The sequence below is a fragment of the Sciurus carolinensis genome, chromosome 13 (assembly GCF_902686445.1).
Source record: "Sciurus carolinensis chromosome 13, mSciCar1.2, whole genome shotgun sequence".
In the NCBI taxonomy this organism is placed as follows: Eukaryota; Metazoa; Chordata; class Mammalia; order Rodentia; family Sciuridae; genus Sciurus; species Sciurus carolinensis.
Genome location: NC_062225.1, coordinates 69,068,004 through 69,082,731, shown reverse-complemented (window position 1 = coordinate 69,082,731; position 14,728 = coordinate 69,068,004). Strand labels below are relative to the sequence as shown.

The window sequence follows — 14,728 nt, the reverse complement described above, 5'->3', positions numbered from 1 at the left end:
AAGAAAGAAATTCAAGAAAACCTTAGAAGATGGAAAGATCTCCCATGTTCCTGGATAGGCAGAATTAATATCGTCAAAATGGCTATACTACCTAAAGTTCTATACAGATTCAATGCAATTCCAATTAAAATCCCAATGATGTACCTCGCAGAAATAGAGCAAGCAATTATGAAATTCATCTGGAAGAATAAAAAACCTAGAATAGCTAAAGCAATCCTCAGTAGCAAGAGCGAAGCAGGGGGTATTGCAATACCAGATCTTCAACTCTACTACAAAGCAATAGTAACAAAAACGGCATGGTATTGGTACCAAAATAGACAGGTAGATCAATGGTACAGAATAGAGGACATGGACACAAACCCAAATAAATACAATTTTCTCATACTAGACAAAGGTTCCAACAATATGCAATGGAGAAAAGATAGCCTCTTCAACAAATGGTGCTGGGAAAACTGGAAAACTATATGCAATAGAATGAAACTAAACCCCTATCTCTCACCCTACACAAAACTCAACTCAAAATGGATCAAGGACCTCGGAATCAGACCAGAGACCCTGCATCTTATAGAAGAAAAAGTAGGTCCAAATCTTCAACTTGTTGGCTCAGGATCAGATTTCCTTAACAGGACTCCCATAGCACAAGAAATAAAAGCAAGAATAAACAACTGGGATAGATTCAAACTAAAAAGCTTTCTCTCAGCAAAGGAAACTATCAGAAATGCGAAGAGAGAGCCTACAGAGTGGGAGAATATCTTTGCCAACCATACCTCAGATAGAGCGCTAATTTCCAGAATCTATAAAGAACTCAAAAAACTCTACACGAAGAATACAAATAATCCAATCAACAAATGAGCTAAGGAAATGAACAGACACTTCACAGAAGAAGATGTACAAGTAATCACCAGATATATGAAAAAATGTTCAACATCCCTAGTAATAAGGGAAATGCAAATCAAAACTACCCTAAGATTTCATCTCACCCCAATTAGAATGGCGATTATCAAGAATACAAGCAACAATAGGTGTTGGCGAGGATGTGGTGAAAAAGGAACACTCATACATTGCTGGTGGGGTTGCAAATTAGTGCAGCCACTCTGGAAAGCAGTGTGGAGATTCCTCAGAAAGCTTGGAATGGAAACACCATTTGACCCAGCTATCCCACTCCTTGGCCTATACCCAAAGGACTTAAAATCAGCATACTACAGAGATACAGCCACATCAATGTTCATTGCTGCTCAATTCACCATAGCCAGATTGTGGAACCAACCTAGATGCCCTTCAGTTGATGAATGGATAAAGAAACTGTGGCATATTTATACAATGGAATATTACTCCGCAATGAAGAATGATAAAATTATGGCATTTGTAGGCAAATGGTCGAAATTGGAGAATATCATGCTAAGTGAGATAAGCCAATCTCAAAAAACTAAAGGACGAATGATCTCGCTGATACGCGGATGAGGACATATAATGGGGGGTGGGACGGGCTAGCATTAGGTTTAGGGTTAGGTTTAGAGTTAGGCTAAGGAGAGCAGTAAGAATGAAGGAAAGAAGGACTGTGTAGAGGGAAAAAAGGGGTGGGAGGGGTGGGGGGGAGGGGAAAAATATAATAAACATCATTACCCTATGTAAACGTAAAAAAATAAAAATAAAAATAAAAAAGATTGATGCAAAGATGTGGATGTATATGTATTGGATATAAAATTAACTAGTACATATATATTAAGTCTAATGAAAGTTAAATGCTTTTCTGGAGTAGGAAATAAAAACTAATACCACCAGAAAGTAGATGAGAAAACTTGAGAGAAGAGTTCTGTAAGTAGCAGGCATGCAATCAACATTTCCAAATTCTAGGAAGCAAATGAGAACTACTAATCTACATTTTCCAAGCACTGACAGTGAAAAGGTGGAACCTAGACTGTAAGTTTGTTCAGGGCAGGGATCATGTCTTAGAAATCTTTGTACTTCATGTGGGACCTGGTACATCATAGGTAAATCATATGTATTAACTTCTATTGCTCCATAGTCAAAATTTGCTATTTATACAGATACTACTGAAGCGAAAACTAGAATACAAAATGTTTACTGAAAGGAGCAATGTAGAATAATTGTCAAGCAGATTTCTGTTCATCTAAGACAAATTAGTGTGATCTACAAAAAAAAAAAAAAAAAAAAAAAAAGCTTCACAAAAGTTTTTACATTTAGGGGAGCAGCAGCTTACGGTGCAAACATGGCCAAGTCCAAGAACCACACCACACACAACCAAACCCTAAAGTGACACAGAAATGGCATCAAGAAACCCCGATCACAGAGATATGAATCTCTTAAGGAGGTAAACCCCAAGTTCCTGAGAAATATGCGTTTTGCCAAGAAGCACAACAAGAAGGGCCTGAAAAAGATGCAGGCAAACAATACCAAGGCCATGAGTGTGCATGCTGAGGCTGTCAAGGCCCTGGTAAAGCCTAAGGAGGTCAAGCCCAAGATGCCAAAGGGCGCCAGCCACAAACTCACTCGCCTTGCCTTGCCTTGCTTGCCCAACCCAAGCACGGGAAGCGTGCTCATGCCCACATGGCCAGGGAGCATAGGCTCTGCCGGCCAAAGGCCAAAGCCGAAGCCAAGACCCAGGCTACAACTCCAGCTCCAGCTCCAGCTCCCGCCCCCAAAGGTGCCCAGGCCCCCAAGGGTGCCCAGGCCCCTGCAAAAGCTCCATAATAAAAACCTCTGTGAATGTGAGAACAGAAGGACTGGTGTGACCCCTGAGCCCCTGTCTATGGGGACTGGTGTCTTCCTGTGCTGTTTGTATAAATAAATCCAGAGGCAGGATCTGTTAAAAAAAAAAAAAGTTTTTACATTTAAACTTAAGCAGCAGCGTGGTGGCACACATACCAGCTGTCTCAAGTACAGGGGAGGCTGAGGTAGGATGATTGTTTGAGCCCAAGATCAAGGTCAACCTGGAAAATGTAGCAAAATACCACATCAAAAAAATATATATTAAATGAAAAATTCAGATGGCAAGCAATAGCAGTAGAGAGATGAGTTTTTTCCTAAATGTCAGATAGAAGCCGTTGAATGTCTATAATCCCAGCAACTCAGGAGGCTGAGGCAGAAGGATCAAGGACTGTAGAACCAACCGAGATGCCCGTCAATTGATGAATGAATAAAGAAACTGGTATGTATATATACACCATGGAATATTATTCAGCCATAAAGAATAAAATTATGGCATTTGCTGGTAAATGGATGAAGTTGGAAAATATCATGCTAAGTAAAATAGGCCAAGCCCAAAAAAACCAAAAGCTGAATGTTTTTTCTGATAAGTGGATGATGATTCATAACGAGTGGGGAGGGTGAGAGGCCGGGTGGGGGAGAGACGAATGAAGGAACTTTGGATGGTGTAGAGGAAAATGGTGCTGGAGGGGTGGGGGAAGGAAAGATAGAATGAGACAGACAGTGTTACCCTATGTACATGTTTGATTACATGAATGGTGTGAATCTACATTGTGTACAACCATAGAAATGAAAAGTTGTACCCCATTTGTATACAATGAATCAAAATGCAGTCTGTAAAAAAAAAATTTTAAGAAATTTTAAAGAGTTCAAAGTCAGCCTCAGCAACTTAGTGAGGCCCTAAACAACTCAGCAAGGTCCTGCCTCTAAATAAAATATAAAAAGGACTAGGGATGTGACCCCTGAGTTCAATTTCTGGTACAAAAAAAAAAAAAGAAAGAAAGAAATATCAGATAGAAATTATGTATTTGTTAGAAAGTATAAAGTTGGTTGAAAATACTGCAGATAACTGAATTTTTAAAAATATTTTTTTAGCTGTCAATGGACCTTTATTTTACTTATTTATATGTGGTACTGAGAATCAAACCCAGTGCCTCACACATGCTAGACAAGTGCTCTACCACTGAGCCACAACCCAGCCCCAGATAACTGAATTTTGACTTCAAAGTAAAGAATCTAGAGGGGATGACTTTTGGAACCATGGTCATAGCAGAAATTTACAGTAATGTGTACTGTCTAGAGAGGGGTAAATAAAAAGAATAAGAACCACATTTAAGTGGCATGTGGACTTGTGGGACCACACTTTGCTCAGCTGTGGGACACCTGCTTCCTACAGCTTCTATTATGATACTCACCTCATTTTGCCTTATATTTTTTTATTAAATACAATTAAATTTTGAGCTCAAAGGAAAAGACCTTAACTATATCATCTTAGTACATATGATATTTGTTTCAAAAGAGTTTATAGAGAAAACAAGCATTAGCATCAAAATAATACTCTCTAGCCTTTCTTGTAGATTTAAGGAGACAGTAATTCTACATTCCAGAACTAGACTTCTGACTCCAAAATAATAAAAACTACTGTGCGTGACCTCCTTTTTACAGACTTGAGGTACATTCAATTGGTGATAGTTTATTAGGCAGACAATACCTATTTAAATATAATTTATGCACCAAGAAACACTTGATTTGAAATTAGGTGACTCTTACAACCAGGTTCCTCAACTTATTTTCCACATAGAATTAAGCAAAGAGTTTTAGTCTTTGTATTCTAAACTGAAATCATATTTATGTAAGTGAAATTCATTCTATTTTATATTTGCCTAATCAATTATTATAATAGTGTTCTCCCCTTTTTGATGTTGTTGATGCTTTAAGTAATGTGCAAGAAGGAAAGTGAAATAAAGAACTTGACAGAGCACATATACACACACAGCACAGGTTTGCAAAGAAATATATAAAATTTATTGAGTGTGAGAAGGCCTCTGAACACAGTTTGTGGAGAGAAACACCCAACTATCTCTGAAGAAGACCTGGAAATTCATGTTCCAGATTGGGCAAATCACTTTCCAAAGAAAATCTTTTGGTGGAGAATAAAGGAAAGTAACTTCTCCAGGTGTAGTTCCTTTGTCCACTATTAAACCCTATGCCCAAGCACTCATCACCTATGTCCATCTTCAAAATTTTTGTATGTCAAAGAACATACCAAAAGGACTTTTTAAAGCCGGTTGTAGTGGCCACACGTGTAATCACAGCAACTCAGGAGAGTGAGACAGGAAGATCATTCAAGGCCAGCCTTAGCAATTTAGCAAGGTCCTGAGCAACTTAGCAAGACCCTGTTTCAAAATAAAAAATTAAAAGGGTTGCAGATATAATTTAGTGGTAAAGAGCCTCTGGATTTGACCCCCAGTACCAAAAGTGTGTCGGGGGGTGCTTTTAAAAAATACAAATGCAGTGTATTCGTTTAACTTTTTTGTTTGTTTGTTTGTACCCAGGATTGACCCCACAGACGCTTAAACACTGAGCCACATCCCCAGCCCTCTTTTTTTGTATTTTATTTAGAAACAGGGTCTCACTGAGTTTCTTAGAGTCTTGCTAAGTTGCCAAGGCTGGGTTTGAACTCTCCATCCTCCTGCCTCAGACTCCCAAACCCCTGGGATTACAGGTGTGCACCACCACACCTAGCTATGACTTTCATAATATAGACATAATCTTAATAATAATAGAAATCAATGAAAAGGCTAATTTTGCCATTTTCAATCCCTACATTGTCAATTTTTCTGTCAATTCTTATATAAGGTTATATTTATATTTTTTTCTGAAATTTTCTAAATGATGTTCCATTCTTAAATGTATTAATTTTACGTTTTAGATTTTCTTTCTGGAATCCAAATGACTGTTACTATTACTTGAATTAATCCTTATAAATGAATTGGTCATGGGTTATTTAGTAATAAGCACAATATGTAGCTTTGATATTTTTTATTTTAAGATGCCCAGAGTCATTCCATGTTGTTTGTTTGTTTGTTTTTGCTTTTTGTTTTGGTACCAAGAATTGAACCCAGTGACACTTTATCACTGAACTACATTTCCAGGCCTTTTTATTTTTTTATTTTGAGATAGGGTCTCACTGAGTTGCAGAAGCGGGTCTGAAATTTACAATCCTGCAGTCACCATGCCCAGAAGATTTGGGGGAGTTTTAAATAAATAGAAATTATAGTCCTCACCCTCATTAGCTTGTATTCCAGTTCAACTCGATCAGATATATACATGTGATACATTCAACTAACAGTAATAGATAACTAAGATGAATACTGTCTGAAGGTGAGGCTAAGATCAATGTCAGTAGGTATTTTTAGAGTAGTATTGAGTAAATAAGAATTTAAGCAACATCTCAATGGAAAAGCCTTTTGTGGGGGACTGGGGATTGAATGCACAGGTGTTTTCCCATTGAGCTGCATCCCCAGCGTTTTTGTTTTGTTTTTTGTTTTTTGTTTTGTTTTTGTTTGTTTGTTTGTTTTTTAATTCCAACCCTTTTTGTTTTTATTTTGGGACAGGGTCTTTCTAAGTAGCTTAGGGCCTTGCTAAATTGCTGAGGCTGACTTTGAACTTGTGATCCTTCTACCTAGCCTCCCAAGTCGTGCTCCACTTTTAAGGGAAAGCCGTGGGCTGTCATACAGACTGCAACACTAAACAAGTAAGCAAATGGAGAAACTAAAGGATCAGAAAAGATGAAGAGGGTCTCAGGACAAAAAGACCTTCTGAAACCACAGCAGATGGCATCAACTACCTTTGAAAACAGACAGTAGCATTAGCCCTTAATCCTGGCTATTCGAGTGGCTGACACAGAAGGATCACAGGTTCCAAGCCAGCCTGGGCAACTTAGCAAGTACTTGTTTCGAAATAAAAAATGGAATGGGGATGGAGGTCAGCGGTAGAGTGCCACTGGTTCAATCTGTTTTTCATGATAACTTCTCGTCCATGAGTTTTTTTTCGGCTCAGGAGGGTGAGCTTTGCTCATGTTTTCTACTAGGCAGGCTCAGAGATGCTTTGAAACACAATTGGCGGCCTCCTTCTGGATATCATTTTTTAAGAAATACATAATCAAGATTTTGACCTATTTTTGAGTAGCCTGCATTTTCATATTGACAGATAGGAGTCTTTTAAATATGCTAAATGTAAATCCTTTATTGGATACTACACTGTGGCTTCCCTTGTCACACTTTTAACAGTCTTTTGATGAATAAAATTTCCTGTTTTACTGTAGTATAGTGATATCATCCATATTCTTTAGGTTGATGATCATGTACATTATTAAAGAAATATTTGCTTATCACAATGTCATGAGCCTACCTTGTTTTCTTCTAAAGCATTTATTTGTTCACCTTCATATATTCCATTTGGAATGAATTTTTACATTAAGTAAAGGTATAAAGTAGCATGGATAAAATTTTTTATATGATTATCCAATTGATCTAACACATTTCTATTGTATCTCTTTGAAAATGGCTTCATTACCTATATTTTAGGTCATTATTAATTTTCCCCAGTAATGTTTGTAATTTCTTTTGTAAAGTCTTGTGTGGGTTTTGTTAGACCTATTTAGATTTTTACACTATAACAAATGATTTACTTTATTTTATTTTTGGTACTGAGAATTGAATCCAGGGTGCTTTACCACTGAGCTATATCCCCAGTCCTTTATATATTTTATTTTGAGGCAGGGTCTCAGTGAGTTTGCACAGGCTGGCCTTAAACTTGCTATCATCCTTCCCTGGTCTCCCAAGTAGCTGATATTATAGACATGTGCCATGAGTACAGCTATTTTAATATACTTTTAACTGATACCTAAAAATTACATATATATATATATATATATATATATATATATATATATATATGTCGGGGTTTCGGCCGGACCCCTGGCCCTAGGTGGAGCCTGGCCAAGATGGTGCCTGGCAAGCTGCCAGTGCGGTTGAAAAACTGCTATTCTGCACGCAAACAACTAACTTCACCTTGAGGAAGTCTCAGTAATTGGTCAGGGCCTCTGCATGATTCTTGCGTGATTCTTAGGTGCTTCAAGTTATACCCATATACGTCTATCTTCTCCCCACATATCATGAATATTCTAATTAGTTGATATAACCTATATAAGTGACAATAACTTCCCTAAAAGAAGAAGAAGAATCTGCTGTTAATAAAGAAGTTTGCCACCCATCACGTCTCCAGGTCGTTCTTGCTGGCGAGAGCGACAAGTGGCGCTGAAACCCGGGAATCTTACGTGCCGCGGAGAGGTGAGTGAGGTGAGCAACGGATCGGTGAAAGTGTGCACCCAGATCTGTCAGTGGACAGGGAGGTTTCCTAGAGACGAGAATATTGTGATTGCGATAAAGTTCCTAGGAACGAGAGGTGAAAGTTTCCTCAAAAAATGGGGAACGAGGTTGCTAGATATCGAATGGAAGGTCCCTTGAAAGAAATTCTTAAAGCTAACGGCACTTCCTTAAAGACAAAAACTGCTTGGGCATTTTTAAAGCAGGTAAAGGAGATTTCACCTTGGTTTCTGGAGGAAGGATTGCTAACTATCCCACAGTGGGAACACCTGGGGGAAGATTTAAAGCGTTGTCCGGTAACGCTCCCAGGGACGTTAGCAGTTTGGTCATTAGTCAGAACTTGCTTGCGTTCCCCTCGGGAGGTTTTACAAAAGGCAGTTGCGCAGGGAGAGGAAGTGTTAGAAAAGGTAAAAGAAGAGTCACAAAAGGGCTCTGTTAGCGCTCAGTCAGATTCTGATGAGAGTGAAGAGGGACTCTCAGAGATGGAGTTAAATAAAATTAGTAAAGAAACAAAGTGTTCTCAAGCTGGTTCAATTAGTCAACAGGCATTAAGGGAATTGGAGGGCATAGGGCAGCAGCTAGAAGACAAAAAAAAAGGCGTTACAAAAGGCTTTACAAGAGTTGAGCTTACAAAAATATACAGTGGCACAGTAAAAAAAAAAAAAAAAAAAAAAAAAAGGAGAAAGTACAAATAAAACCACAAACAGAGCACAAAGAGAAAAATCAGTTTAGGGGAGGGTCCCCCTAGGCAGAGAGCTCAGCAGCTCCATTCCTTAAAAGTAGTAAAAAATAATGTTTTGTGATTTTCTGCATTCAAACCTAACCTGATTTCTCAACCAGGTAAAAAAGGGGTTAAAAAGTCCTGGGTAATCCTCCCTCCCCCTGCCTGGCCTTGCTAAAGCCACATTGGAATGTAACTACAGCGTCTCAAGGAGAAAAGGGGGGTAACCTGAAGATAAGAAGAAAAGAAAAAAAAAAAAAAAAAGAGATGTCCGTTTTAAACTCCTGGGCCGCTACACAAAACTAACTTATTCTTCAGGATTCTTGTTTTGTTTTGTTTTTTCTTTAATGCTGTATTTTTGAGCTCATAATTTTGATCCTACATACCTAGGTTAATGATTTTATTTTTGATCAGTTCTATTTTTTATTCAACTGAAGTTTTTAAACAGCTGTTTCATTGCAATGAACATTTACCTATAAAGTTACAAGGCCTTTGATTTTGTGTTATGTGTTATGTTGTGCTGTCTAATGTCATGTTTTGTCAAAACTGAGCGCTCTTAAAATTAAAATTTAAAAATGGATCCAAATACTTTTATTCACGTGATTTAAAAAGGTTCAATTTAAATTGGGTAAACTAATAAAAGTAAAATATCTTTAAAAATAACTTACAAGTCTCCAGGTGGTCAAACTAATGAAATGTTAATGTTAAACAATGTCTAATATCAATTGCTTCTAGGACTTTTCTTCAGCAGGAAAGAGGCAACGGATCCTGTTCAGGACACTTGTCTGATATCTCGGTTTTTATAAAATAAATAAATTGGAGTTAACATATATGGGATTACTCAAATGTGTTTGTAGAGACGTCTGGTTAATTTACAAAGTTAAAATGCTAATTGTTAAATAACATCAAGTACTTTTAACTTCTTAAATTACATGGGGTATCATACTTAAACATTATTGGTGTTTTCATAGGTTGGTAAATAAAAAGGGTTTAAACTTGCTTTGTGTCATCACTAAACTAAAAACAAGGTTATTAGAAGTTATGTCCTAACAAGTGGAATTCTATATATAAAGGGTCCCAAAAGTTTCACCTGTGTTTCAATTAAGAGTACTATAAACAACAAAATATTTAATCTTATTAAAATAGAGTGATTTATCTAAATTCAAAAACTTCATAAGAGTTGTTTCAAAATGTGAACAAAAAGGGGTCAACAGATAGAAAAGACAAAATAAAAGGTTCTGGGTTTAAAATGTATTTAATAAAAAGGAAAAGGAAATGTTTCTGGGTAAGAAAGTCTGTGTGTAAGTAAAGGGCAAGTTTCAACAAGTCTGTGTATAACTAAATTGGTTGTATGTATGTAAAACAGCTAAAGCTATTTAAGGTTTTTTCTAAGGTGAAATACTAATGTTCTGATATAAGCCAAAGTTTAATCTATATGGTAAAATGACATGGTAAAATGGCAAGGATTTCTTAGAAACACTAATTTACTCTTAACTTTGTGTCTATTAAGTTTTATCCTTTAGAACAATTTGTCTTAAAAATAGGGGTTTATACAATTATGGTTAAGCAACTGTTAAAAATTGTACTACGTTATAAAGTCTAAATTTTTCTTTAAAAACTAAAATTGGTAAGAACCAATTCCTCACTAAAATTAAAATAACTCTAACCACAGATGTGCCTATAACCCACAAAAACAAAGTATTGTCAAACATACACATCTCACCCTCAAAAATGCTCTTTATAAACAAAAAGGGGGAATAGAGGAGACCTTCAGGTCCCCTAAAGATAAACTTTCTCTTTGTCTCTTTGTTTGGGGTTTTTTTTTAACTCTGGGTAATAAGGGTAACTCAGTGCTTTACTGGAGCTGCGGCTCAGTTTGTGTGTTTCCATGGAATAAACTAACTTACTACCTCTTTTTAGTCTCTTAGGAGGAACAGTTCAACTATGTAACAAAACAACTGCTTCTCTCAATTGTACTTCAGATTTGTGCTATCTCTCAATGTTAAAATGCTTCTAGGTTCCTGCTGGCAGACTTAATGTGTGTTCCTACCTTCCTACCAGTCCCAGTCTATGTTACAGATGATGAATTGCCAGTATTGCTTTCTAGAAACAAGAGAGACTTTGGAATCACCGCAGCAGTCATTACCACCATAGTTGCATCAGCAGCAGCAGCCGCCGCAGCAGCTGTAGCCTTGACGACATCAGTACAGTCAGCAACTAAGCTTAATGAAGTGGTCCAGCAGACAGCTACTGCTCTGTCTACTCAACAAACAGTAGATCAACACATGAAAGCGGGAATTCTCTTGGTGAACCAGAGGGTGGACTTACTCCAGGAACAAATGGACATTTTGCAGGAACTGTTAAGCGTAGGATGCATTTATCACCTAAGAGGACTTTGTGTTACACCCATAGCTTATCATAACTTCAGCTATGCAGCAAATTTGTCTAGAATCTTGTCTGTTCAGCTACGTTCCAACTGGTCTTATGAATTTGATAATCTTACTGCTATTCTTAGATCTCAAATTGCTAGCCTTAATGCTACTAGAGTTGGTGTAGCTCCAATGTCTGAAGTGCTAAATTGGTTATCCTCCTCTTTCAGTTTTATTAAGCAGTGGGCTGGTACGGGAGCATTATGCATGCTTATGATCATTACTGTTATCTTCCTCTCACGCACTATCATGCGTGTGCGCCAGAGTCAAGCGAGAGATCGTATCATCTTCCATCAGGCCATGGCTGCCCTAGAGGCCGGCAGCTCCCCACAAGTGTGGCTCGCGAGGCTGGACCATTGACCAGACGGGTAAGGAAGGCGGTGACTCCGTACCGACCTAAGACAGGAGCTGTAGCATGCTCTACAGTTATCCGATGACGGGTAAGGACGGTAGTTGACCACTCCGCCTAAGACAGGCTTGGTCCCGAGCTTTTCTTTTAAAAGAAAAAAAGGGGGAACTGTCGGGGTTTCGGCCGGACCCCTGGCCCTAGGTGGAGCCTGGCCAAGATGGCGCCTGGCAAGCTGCCAGTGCGGTTGAAAAACTGCTATTCTGCACGCAAACAACTAACTTCACCTTGAGGAAGTCTCAGTAATTGGTCAGGGCCTCTGCATGATTCTTGCGTGATTCTTAGGTGCTTCAAGTTATACCCATATACGTCTATCTTCTCCCCACATATCATGAATATTCTAATTAGTTGATATAACCTATATAAGTGACAATAACTTCCCTAAAAGAAGAAGAAGAATCTGCTGTTAATAAAGAAGTTTGCCACCCATCACGTCTCCGGGTCGTTCTTGCTGGCGAGAGCGATATATATATATATATATATATATATATATATATATATATATATATATAGTATACATGGTGCCATGGGATGTTTCAATGGATGTATACATTCTATAATATTCAAATCAGGGTAAGCATATCTATCTTCTCAAACATTTACCATCTTTTCATGTTGAAACATTCCAAATCCTTTCTTCTGGCTTTTTTGAAATATATAGTTAGATTATCTACAGTCATTCTGCTATGCAATAGAACAACAGAATTTATTTCTCCTAAATAACTGTAATTTAGAACCCATTAACTAATCTTTCCCCCGTCCTCTCCTTTCCCTACTAACTTTTCTCACATGGAGCATATAGCTCTGTCCACCATAAGTATAGAAATGTAAGATTAGATTTATATTCCCAAGTATCTTGTTTAGAGTACTCACTGTATACATCCTCTGACAATCCAGACTGCCATTCTAGATTAAAACTCTGTATTGCTGGGCATGTTGGTATAAGCCTGTAATCCCAGGAGCTTAGGAGGCTAAGGCAGGAGGATCGCAAGTTCAAAGCCAGTCTCAGCAATTTAGCAAGGTCCTAAGCAACTCAGGGAGACCCTGTCTCAAAATTAAATTTTTAAAAAAGGGCTGGAGATGTGACTCAGTAGTTAAACACCGCTGAGTTCAATTCCTGGTACCAAAAAAAAAATCAAGTTGAGCAGTTTGATAGCAATTTATACTTACACGTTGTATTTCAAAACCATGAGCTCATTCACTTACACTGAAATAACAAATACTATGCAGTGAATCTCAAACTGTGACTCAGAGTTTTGGTTGGTTGTTTTTTTAATTTTGAGCCAATATCTCATTGCCAACAGATTTCACATAAAAATTCAGAATTTTGGTTTCTTGACAATTTTTAACACTTTTTTTCATTATCTTTTTTTATCTGCTATTTTGTGATGCTGGGGATCCAACTCAGGACCTCATACATGCCAGACATGTGCTCTACCACTGAGCCACATCCCTAGTCATTTTTATATTTTATTTAGACACAAGGTCTCACGAAGTTGCATTGGACTTTACTAAATTGCTGAGGCTGGCTTTGAACTCATGATCCTCCTGCCTCAGTCTCCTCAGCTACTGAAATTACAGGTGTATACCACCATACTCTGCCCTTTTTTCATTTTTTAAGACAGGGATTCGCTGTTTTCTAGACTGGTCTCAAACTCTTGGGTTCAAGAGATGCTCCCGTCTCAGTCTACAAATATTGGAACTAGAGATGTATGCCATCACACCCAACCTGGAAATTTTTTTTTAAATGTGACATTAGGCCCCACATTTGTGCAAAGCAATGATTGGCTGGAGCTAAGTAATAACTGTTACTATTTAATTAGGGGGTATGGATCTTTAGTTTGTCAGTTGCCATCATGCACATAATACATGCTGTTTTGGAACGAAGGATGGAAGCACACACTCTACCATTAAATTATACCCCTGGCATTATTTTTTTTTGGCGGAGAGGTGGTACTGGGATTGAACTCGGGCACTCGACCACTGAGCCACATCATCAGCCCCATTTTGTATTTTATTCAGAGACAGGGTCTCACCGAGTTGCTTAGTGCCTCACTTTTGCTGAGGCTGACTTTGAACTCACCAGCCTCCTGCCTCAGCCTCCCCAGGCGTGCACCACCCTGCCAAGTCTTAATATCTTCTTGTTGAATGAGTGAGTAACATGTGGACTAAGTTCAGCGAAATGATTATTGTACACAATTAAGTTTTTGTTCATTAACATAGTTATAGGGTAATAATTCCTCAATTGTTACTATCCTTCTTTCAACCCTCATCTCCAATCATGTCGTTCAACTTGTATCTCTGTTATAGGTTTACTCCTTTTTCAAAATCAGTCATCTCTGTTGGCTCTAAGTGTGCCCTTTTATTTTACTTCTTTTCTTTTTTGGTTGAAAAGAGGTCTTTAATAGCTGTCACTGGTCTCTATTTCAAATAACCTAGTAACTCTAAACTTGAGGTTTGGGGAGTTCCTTAAAAGGCAAGTAGGGCTGAAATATCAAAAATCTATTTGCTGGTAGGCATTCTGATAAGTAAATTAATAGGTTAACGTGACAAAGTGACTGGATTTCCTGGCTTAATTACCACAATGTTTGGCTCTTCTTTTTTGACCTGGTGAAACTGTCCTAGATTCCACTCAAGATTAAGTGTCCTGAAAGTTCTTACAATCTAGAAACTGGGAGGCTGTCACACTGTAGGCCACATGGCCAAGAAAGTTAGCTTCTTCGATTCTGGCAGGTAATAAGATCAGGGTAATATCAAGGCACAAACTTTCTTGAGACAAATTTAGGAAGATGTTAACTCAGAAAATGACTTTGAAACTGAGATATAATTCCAACAAGTGGAAGATAATATTTGAGAATACTAAAAAATGAGATCCCAATAGAGTCAGAAATCTGGAGTGGCCCTGCAGGTAGAAGAGACAAAAACAAAATGTATTGAGCCCTGTTATGCTGCAAGTATTATGTTGAAGGTTTTACATGCCTGTAATCCCAGCTACTCAAGAGGATGAGGCATGAGCATCATAAGTTTGAGGCCAACTTCGGCAATTTAGCAAGGC

General features: G+C 38.0%; 1 pseudogene; it reads left to right on the top strand.

Annotated features, from left to right (window-relative positions):
• Positions 1 to 2,230: 2,230 nt before the first annotated feature.
• On the top strand, positions 2,231 to 2,712 carry LOC124962756 (60S ribosomal protein L29-like; annotated as a pseudogene).
• Positions 2,713 to 14,728: the final 12,016 nt, after the last annotated feature.